Below are 10,379 nucleotides of genomic sequence, written 5' to 3' on the forward strand. Positions count from 1 at the left end.
CATAATGATGTAATATGTCAACCGAAAGCAGCTGACCAGCTGAAAAGGCTCACTCCACCCCCTACTGTTGGGAGGAGGACACGTTCCCATCAGTAATTCAAATTTCTCAGCTGCATGTATAGGGGGACAAGGTGAGAACTCCGATTGGACGAGAAAACCAAATTATTGCTTAGTCCGATTAAGCTCTTCCTGCAACTCCCCAGGTGGCATTTTCAGGCAACCCCCCCCCCCCAACTTTCCTTTATACCCAGCATCTGAATTGTCTCCACCTCCGCCAGACCCTCCCCCTCGCCACATCTAGTCTTTTTTTGATAGGCTGCCCTCGCGATTAACCTCCCTCTCATCACAGCTTTAATTGTGTCCCACAGTATGGAAGTATCTACTGGACTATCTATGTTCTCCTCCATAGAGCATTTAATCTCTTTCTTAACCTCCTCCAGTGTTTTTGGATTATTTAGCATACCCATATTTAATCTCCAAAGTGTGTTTTTCTTCCTCTTATTTAGACAAATAATTAGGTAATTAATACTGTGTCAGTACAAGTCAGTCGTTCCTATTTTACATTCCTCTATTCTGTATCTGTCTGTAATGTTAATTAAAAAAATAGTCCTCTGTAACGGGTGGAGGTCCCTCCAAACATCAAACATCCCGAGTTCGGCTAGAGAGACGTTGACAAGTTTCGACAGGCGGGTCTGACTTCTGTTGCCATTAGTTGTGTTGAGTTTAGCTTTTAAATCATGTTGATTTAGCTCTTGCTGAGAGAGATGTGTTTCCTGTAGATCAGGCATGGCCAAACTACGGCGTGTCTCTGTCCGGCCCGCGTGAAGGCAGTCAAAAATCTAACCTAACTTAGAAATGACACTTGAACCTGCAATGAGTATTTTAGTCGTTCTAAATGAGTCCAACGTTAGAAAAAAAGGAGCGACCCGGACTTCCCACAGTCTCTTTTCTATTAACATGGGAATTCAATTTGAATAATTTGTCAACTAAAAACACCGGTCATACTAGAACATCCCTACCAGCTTTCTTCCCTTTATTCTCTGAATTTAATCAAAGAATCTTTGAAACTCTTGTAGCTTTTCTCTGGCTCGTGTCGCTGCTGATGCGTAGCCCCTCCAGGATCCCTCCTTGCACTGCCACTCCGTCGTAATGCGGGGCACCGAGTGCCGCAGGCCCCTCCGCACCCGTCGCCACCGCAGTCTTCTCCGCCAGGCCGCGTCTCGCCAATTCCTCCTTTACCTCCTCTGCGCTGTTGTAGGTTCGAGTTCCCGTATCCCAGTGGGTCCTCATCTTGGTGAATGGCATCTGGAACCGGATGCCCTTCTCCTTCAGGATTCTTTTAGCAGTGTTGTACTCCTTTCTCTTTTGGACCATCTCTGTCGTGTAATCGTGATGGAATGACGGTACTTTATTCCCCAGTTCTATTTTCTTTGTCCATAGCTCTCTCAGGACCCTCTCTTTGGGAGTAAATTCCAGAAAGTTAACAATGATGGGTCTCGGTTGGGCACCGTCCGCTGGCTTCTGTGCAAATGAGTGGTGTGCTCTCTGAATTTGGAAATTAAAACCTGCTGGCAGGTGCAGTTTGCTTTTCAGCAGGTCTATAGTAGATACGTAGGTTGTTTCTCCTCGGCCTGGACTCCAGGTCAGTTAACTTGTCCTGAAGAGCTTTTTGTTCTCTCAGTGATATGACCAGAGCGTCATTAGCTTCCTGTGCCCAACGTTCTAGCTTTTCAATCCGCGACTCAGCCTCGTTGATCTTGCCGGTCTGGAGCTCCTGTTCGGTGATGACTTTCGCAAGTTGTTGATTTATTTCGTCTTTAAAGTCGTCCAAGTCTTTTTCCACGTCGTTCCACAGTGTTTCTCCAAACGTGCGAAGGACTTCTTTTGATTCCGTTTTTAAATCCCGTATCTCCTTGCTAATAATTTCTATGTCCGAGCCCTTTTCCGCGTCGTTAGTCACGAGGAGTTCGTTTCGCCATCTCCCTCTGTTTCAGAGCAAGCTGGTAGTTCCGCCATATTGTCTGTTACCGTGTTTCTGTTTTGGTTGAATCGAGTTTTCCTTCCCATTCCAACGTTCCCCTGATCACTTTGTAGTTAATATGATATCTGACAATAGTTATTCAAGTTTTCGGGGAGTTTTTACCCTAGACGGTCGAGAGGCCTGGTGTCGCGCAGTCTACCGCTTTATGGCCAAACCAGAAGTCCCTTCCCTCTAGCCTTTTCAAGGGGGAGGTGGCTAGACTCGGCTCTTGTGGGACGAGAAGCAGAAGGCCTGTCCGATCGGGGGGGAAGATGAGATGACATTTTTGTGGGTCAACACAAACTCATCTGCGAGGACAGCAGCCTTGGACAATGACGACACTTTCTGTTCATTCAAGAACATTACCACCTTCTCTGGCAAAGAGTCTTTAAAATCTTCTAAAAGAACGAGCTCACGGAGTGACTCAAAGTCATTTTTGACATCATTAGCTGCACACCATTTATCAAAGAGGTTGCTTTTCTCCCATGCAAACTCGACAAAGGTTTGACCACTAGATTTTCTATGGTTCCTAAATTTTTGCCGGTAGGGCTCAGGAACAAGCTCATAAGCAGGAAAAATTGCTTCCTTTCCAACATCATATTGCAGGCTGTCTTCTAAGAAAAGAGCAGACACCAACTCCTGTGCTTTTCCCACCCGCTTGCATTGGAGAAGGACAGGCCACATGTCTCTTGGCCAGTTGAGTGGCGAAGCTATTCGCTCCAAGGCACTGAAGTATGAATCAACTTCTGCCTCACGAAATGCTGGCACCAGAAAAATGTTTTTACTGGGGCTGGGCAACGATTAAAAATTTTAATCGCAATTAATCGCATGATTTATCTGATCAATCACGATTAATCACGTCGTTTACGCAAAAGCCAATAATGACTTTAAAAGAAGTCTTTCATACACTTTAATTTAAATGTTCTGCCATATAAACAAAAGCACCATAACATTTATCGTGCAAACACTTAACATCAGCACTTTACACAGAAACATTTTTAATGTAAATCTAAAGTTAAAAAAAAATGCAAATACAAAATTAAAGCTTATTGCCAATGCCAGGGTATTACTGTTATCCTGTTCCTTATGAAAAATAAAAAAAATCTACCTCCAAAATCCTGAGCCACAATAATAACGGGCAATTTCTGAGGTAACAGCAGAAACATTTTTCTTTCATCAGGGAGCAGCATAACCAGTCTGCGTTCCCTTGCAAATGTCCCAGTTAGAAAGGGTGAGGCACAAAAACGTTCACTTTTGGGTTTTTCTTCACAGGAGACTAGAATGTAAAGTCCACATTTATACTGGAGTTCCTTTGGAGAATCTCACTCAACTCAGTGCAGTTTGTCAGTTCCTGGAACTTGACGGCCAGTTATTTTAAATGTACTGCCATATGAATTAAAGTGCCATAACATTTACTGTGCAAACACACTATTAAGATCAGCATTTTTGAACAATTAGCAGCTAAGAAAAAAAAATAGTGTAAATTTAAACTCAACTTAAACAATGTTATCAAAGCAATACAAAATTAAAGCTGTAAGCAGCGTTTGCGGGACTGAGCCCACCTGGCCACTGCCTGCCGTGACGTCCGCCACCTGGCCACGAGCCCCTGACACCCGCCAACGCTTCCCAAAGCCTGGCGATTCCGCCCGAAACCCGCCGATGCCCCATTACTTACGCCGACGCCTGCTGATGACACATCAAGCACTGACTTGACATTACTGACTTGACATTTAGAAACATTTGATTTCTAAATGTGATTGATTACTGTATCATTTTGGAGATAATAAGCCTTAAAGTTGGCTTTTTGTTTTGTTTTGCGACAGCTCCAATATTCCATTTTTACTGTACAATAACATCAAATTGCTCCATAAGCTCTGTCAATGGTTGGTACAGTTGACCTCAGGACAACCTTGAATATATCTTCAATCATTATAAGGCATATTTAATGTACCATTTTGGAGATATTAAGCCTCAAAGTTGTTGTTTTCCTTTTTCTTTTTAGCTTTTCAAACAGGCAAAAAGGGCCCAGTACTCAATTTTTTACTGTACAGTAACATTGCTTTGCTCCATAATTTCTGTCAGTGGTTGGTACAGTTGACCTGAGGAACACCCTGACTATATCCTCAGTCATTATCAAGCATATGTACAGTATCATTTTGGAGATATTAAGCCTTAAAGTTGGCTTTTTTTTTTTTTTTTTTTTGCGACAGCTCCAATATTCCATTTTTACTGTACAATAACATCAAATTGCTCCATAAGGTCTGGCAATGGTTGGTACAGTTGACCTCAGGACAACCTTGAATATATATTCTCTTAATATTCTTGAATATTCTCACTTAATGTACCAGCTCCTTCCTGTAGACATGATATGTACAGTTAGTTATTCTTTGTTTGACGCAAGTGTTATATTAAGTTCCTACTATCTGTACCGGTACTTCTTGTTAATTTGAAATAAACACTAACAGCATGATGTCAAAACAAAAACCGAACAAGTCAAACAGGAGCAGATCATAAAACAAGGAGGCTTTGTACTAAAATATGGATAAAATATAAACAGGGAGTTGTCTAATGTCGTCAAGGAAGCCAACATTACGTTACCTGTTGATCAGCATGTTGACTCAGAAAATCCTCAGGCTCCTGCTGCGACATTTCATGTGGGGTGACGGTTGTGACTTCACTGCTGGTCCCGTGAGAAACTCTAATCGGTCCCTCACGTTTGTGTTGCGTGGCATGGGTTAGGACATTGAGAGGCATTATAGTGTGGTTGTGTGCACCAAATCGGACTCGGCTTCTTGCTCGATAGCCGTGCAATAATTTATGCAAACGCAATGCTCTGTTTATGTGAACTCACGGAGTCCGACTCCGTGCACGTGCTCATCTCGACTCGATGGATTTATGAGCTTGATGACAAGTGTCACAAGTGTGTATTTTGGATTGGATTGATGTACTGCAATTCTAGTCATATGAACAAGCAATTAGCATTCCTAGTTATATGTGGCATGACGAAATACTGTACTACCAAGTTTGTATTGCAGTATCTTCAGTTTATGGGGTAGAGGGTGCTCAAATTGGATTGATTGAAGATGTAGTTTAGGTACAATTTGCTTGTTTTTATCAAAATTTAAGTTGATTGCAGTTCGAGGTGGCACAATCCTATCAGATGTTGTCATTTTGTCACAAAGAACACTGGTATTTGATGATTATTACCATAAGTACCACCGTGTTGCAGGCATTGTGGTTACAAGTTTCACTCCAATTTTGATTGTTGTCTGTATGACTAGCAATCCGTTGAGCTGTCTAGGGTTATCATTCAGATAAGGTGTCACAACTTTTAATTGCATGGGAACTTTGGGATCCATGGCAGATGGACATTGTAAAAAAACGGATCTTGAGTCGGAAGGCTAGCTTGTCCTAATTGTGACCTTAATATGATGATTTTTTTTCCCTGCCAGATTGAGGAGAAATTAAATGGACATCCAAACCTAATAAGACTCATTTTTAGGAAGACTAACTTTGAACTCAAAGTTGATTTGTTCTATTCCAGTGGAATATTCCATCGCGCTGCTCAGGGCACTCCCCACACTCTTTCCTTCACCAAGTCCACCACCGAAGAAGCTGGGACATGCCAGTGAGGCACTGCTTCATGTCATACAGGTAAAAGTTTGCCGCACACAGTGGAACAAAGCATGCAAACTCACGTGAGCGCTCAGCAGCATGACCACAAATCAACCACCATGCAGAGGTTCAGCTCTGCACCAAGGCAAGAGCATACCAGCGTTGACAAGTTAGCAGAAATAATGGAAAAGCAAAACAAAATTACAGAAGCTCTGGTAAAGCAGCACAATATGTCATCATTACCTTCACTTTCCATACCAGTTTTCAAAGGCGAACCATTGGACTATCTGTTTTTCATCAGAGCGTTTGAATATGGAATTGAGAAGAGAACGGACAACAGCAGGGACAGACTTCACTTTTTGGAGCAGTTTACAGCCGGCCAGCCACAGGAGCTTGTGCGCAGCTGCCAGTATATGCCAGCAGACAGAGGATATCTGGAGGCAAAAAGACTGCTGAAAAAACATTTTGGAGATGACTACACAATTGCCACAGCTTACCTGGATAAGGCAATCTGTTGGCCATCTATAAAAGTGGAGGATGCTGAATCTTTGAAGAGCTTCTCATTGTTTTTTAACAGCTGCCTCAACGCAATGAACACAGTGGATTATCTGGAGGAACTGGATCATCCAACGAATATGAAAGCCATCATTTCCAAGCTTCCTTATAAATTGAAAGAAAAATGGAGGTTCAAAGCTTGTGACCTGCAAGAGCAGAGTGGAGGAAGAGCCAGGTTTGCAGATTTGGTGAATTTTGTGGATAATCAAGCTAAAGTCTTATCCCACCCAGTATTCGGCAGCTTAAAAGACGTTGCACCAATTTTAAAAGGAAACTTCCAGGTACCACAGCTGCCAAAAGGCAGCATGGTGAGAAGGAGCAAGAGTGGTTTTGTTACCAGCGTGTCCCCATTGACAAGACCAGCAGGGGGCAGTGTTTCCCATGTCCAATCTATTAAAGATAATGGAAAGCCTTGTTTATTTTGCAGTGGCGCTCATACGCTTGATACCTGCTCTCAATTTAACAGGAAAGCTCACAATGAAAAACTAGATTTTTTGAAAAGGAAAGGAGTGTGCTTTGGATGTTTGGAGTCAGGGCACATGAGCAAAGGATGCTCACAAAGGCTGACATGTCAAGTTTGTTCTCTCAAGCACCCTACTGTTTTGCACATCACCAATAAAGGAGGAGCCAAAACTTATAAAGACCAAGAAAAGTCTGTCACAAGTGGTCTAGTTGAAGTTGACAAAGAAACTGGATCAAGTGATAACAACACTGGAGAAGTGGAACCGGTCTTAGCTATAGTGCCTGTAAAGGCAAGAAACAAGAAGAACAACAAAACAGTCACCACATATGCCTTTTTAGATCCAGGCAGCACTGATTGTTTTTGCAGCTAGGCACTTCTCCAGCAGCTTCAGCTCACTGGAAGGACCACAGATATACTTTTACGAACAATGGTTCAAGTTCAAGTTGTCAAGACAGCATCCGTATGTGATCTAGAGATGTGCGGTGTCGACAGTAACGATTACTTTGATCTTCCGACTACATACATGGAAGATGAAATCCCTGTTAAGAAGGAAAATATTCCCACGCATGAGGATCTGAAGCAATGGCCATATCTGAAGGAGGTAAAACTCAATCCAATCAATTCTGATATCGGCTTGCTTATCGGCAGCAACGTTCCAATGGCACTGGAACCTTGGAAGGTAATTAACAGCAGGCAAAATGGACCTTATTCCATTAAGACAGCCTTAGGATGGACTGTAAATGGTCCCTTTCGAAAAACAAGTGTCTCCAAAAATGGTAAACGGGTTGTCATGGCTCACAGGATCTCTGTTGTCAAGCTGGAGAACTTGATACGACAGCAAATCAAGCAAGACTTCCCGGAGCGTGAGAAAGAAGAGCGTCTTGAAATGTCGCAGGAGGATAAATTGTTCATGGAAAGTGTTTCTGCATCCATCAAAATGGTAGATGGACATTACAGCATTGCTTTGCCATTAAAGAAAAAGGACACACAATTTCCAAACAATCGTTGTGTAGCTGAAACAGTGGACTCTGTCAATGAAGAACGCATCAAAAAACTGGAGGAACAAGTTTACCAGCTCATCAAGTTGACCCCTGCTGATAAAACAACCAGTAGCTCCTCTGCTGTTGTGACACAACAAATCTTCAAGAGGGACACGGATCACACGTCAGAGAGCGAGTGTGACAGTGGGAAGGAAAACCGGAGGCGGTCCAGGATCCCTAGACATTGCAACAGCCTTACGAAGAAGGGGCCTGCCAAGGAGATCAGAAGCAGGAAATCAGACAGTGATCCACAGTGTCGCATCGAGACGAGTTCAGAGGCCACAGTGAGAACCCGGAAAAAAGTAAACATTGCACGCGGCGCGAAAGCAGTCGAGCCAGTGAGAAAGTTCCTGCAAAGAGCCATTGGAGCCTCTGTTGACGTGACAAGTAAACCCAAAGATGAGGCAGAAACCTACAGGACTATCTTGGAAGAGCGTGACCAGGAGAGAGAGCGACGCTGGAAGGCAGAGCAGGCCTCTCAGACGAACTCAAGTGCTGGCAGACCAAGGCCGGCGAAGAAAAAGATCTTCAGAGTTTGGCCCTTCACACCACTGACAGATTGAAAGAACTGTTGCTGAGGGAGCGGTCAGGGCGCTGTGAACTGAAAAATCGTGTTGAGGAGCTGGAGGCAAGGTGTCGATCCCTCACCCAGCAGGTGGCGCAAGCCCGCACCAGCGAAGAGCAACACAAGGCTGCATTGCACAGGCTGGAGGAAAACATCTCCCAGGGGGAGTCACTGAGGGCGCAACAGCAAGCCGAGGAGGAGAAGCGACAGCGGGAGCTGGGGAACAAAGCAGCAGTTCTGAGGAGAGAGCTGGACATCCAGAGAGCAGCGGTGCGCCAGCAGAAAGACAAACTTCAAAAGCTGCACAAGCTCTTGGTTTCCAGGGAACAGGAGCACAGGAAACAACTGGACTTGCGGCTGCAGCCTGATGGGTCAGATTTCCGCCAAGCAGTTGCCAAAGAAGTTGCATTCATGGAGCAGAAACACGGCCAAAGGGAGTCTAAGCTGCAGGAGAAACTGGCAGAGGGCAAGAAACAGTACGCTGCCCTGGAGGACGAGTTCCGCATGGCGCTCACCATTGAGGCTGCTCGCTTCTCTGAGGTCAAAGACGTTTGTGACCAGATGACCGAGGAGCTTGTGGGTCACAAGGCGGCATTCACTCAGTTCCAGGAGAAGGAGAAGAAATCTGCCTCTCTGGTGCAGCAGCTGACAGCAATGGTCAAAGAACAGAACAGCCGCATCTCTCAGTTGAACAAAGCCAAAAATGACGCTGTGACAGATCTGAAGAGCCGCTTCCGTTCCTTGCAGCAGGACAGACGTGCGAGTCTGCAGCTGGAGCTGCTGAAGAAAGAGAAGGCACAACTGATGTCTCAGCTCACAGCCCACGAGTCTGTGATAGACGGCCTCAGGGCAGAGAGGAAGATCTGGGGCCAGGAACTCGCTCATCAAGGAGTGTCCTTGGCTCAGGATCGAGGACGTTTGGAAGCCAGGATAGAGGTGTTGGGTGCTGAGCTGGAGAGTCGGAAGAAGCAGAGTGAGAGGGACGGCGATGCCCTCAAAATTAAAGCCAAAATAGTCAATGACCAGACTGAATCCATCCGCAAACTTAAAGAGGCCTTGCAGGAGCGTGACGACCAGCTACGGAGGATGCGTGAAGAGGCAACGCAGGCCCAGAAGAGGTTCCAGCAGCAGCGGGAGGAGGACCGCGCTCAGCAGGCAGAAGCCAGAGAGCAGTTGGAGCACTTGAGCCTCCGCAAGGAGGAGCTCAAACAGCAGCTGGTGGACAAGGATGTCGAGTTGGAAGAGGCCAAAAGAGTTCACGGTGAGACAATCAAGAAGTGGCAGGAGAAGACAGACTTCTTGACTCAACTGGAGAGCCAGGTGAAGCGCATGAAGGAGAAGTTTGAAGCCAAGGAACTTGTGTTGCTGGAAGAAAGGAATAAAGCAACCGATGCACAAAGGGCTGCAGTAGCGAAGTTGCACAATACTGGACGACTGTTACAGCAAAAGGAGGTGGCGTCAAGTTCAGTACATGGCAGATGTATTTTGGAGAAGATGGATAAAAGAATATCTGCCAGAACTGCAACAAAGACAAAAATGGACAAGGAAGACACGAAACTTCAAAAAAGGAGACATCGTTTTAATTGTGGACGAAATGGCACCAAGAGGATCATGGCTTATGGGCCAAGTGACTCAACCCGTGCCTGATTCCAAGGGAGCCGTAAGACAAGTACAAGTTCGGACCAAGACCAGCACTCTTTGCCGGCCTATCACCAAACTCGTGCTTCTTCTGGAGGCATCAGACAGAGACTAACGCATATACATGCCAAACACACACTCACACCCGTCCCCGCACAAATTCACGCACACACACTTCCCTTTCCCACCACACACACCTACAAGCAGCACCTGAAAATTCACTCACACATATGCACACATCTTGGACTCATCAACTGTTGCAGATCTTCAAAAGAGACTGAAAAGTTTGCAATATTGTGGAAAAAAAAAAAGAGAAAAAAGAAAGAAAAAGGACGATAATATTGTACAAGATGTGAAAGAACTTTGGCTCCTCTGTTTTGTTTTGATAATTGACATTTGTTTCCTGCATGCCAATTAGGGGCCGGAATGTTGGAGCCAAAATATTTATTTTCTTTCCTTATTTCTGATTTATTTGCACTGTGG

The 10,379-nt window shown here is 44.8% G+C and overlaps 1 pseudogene; it reads left to right on the plus strand.

Moving 5' to 3' along the window:
- Nucleotides 1-7,443: 7,443 nt before the first annotated feature.
- On the plus strand, nt 7,444-10,011 carry LOC142894826 (leucine-rich repeat and coiled-coil domain-containing protein 1 pseudogene; annotated as a pseudogene).
- The last annotated feature ends 368 nt before the right edge of the window (nt 10,012-10,379 follow it).

Source organism: Nelusetta ayraudi, unplaced genomic scaffold (genome assembly GCF_046127955.1).
Source record: "Nelusetta ayraudi isolate G7.1 ecotype Tasmania unplaced genomic scaffold, CSIRO-AGI_Nayr_v1 ptg000043l, whole genome shotgun sequence".
NCBI lineage: Eukaryota > Metazoa > Chordata > Actinopteri > Tetraodontiformes > Monacanthidae > Nelusetta > Nelusetta ayraudi.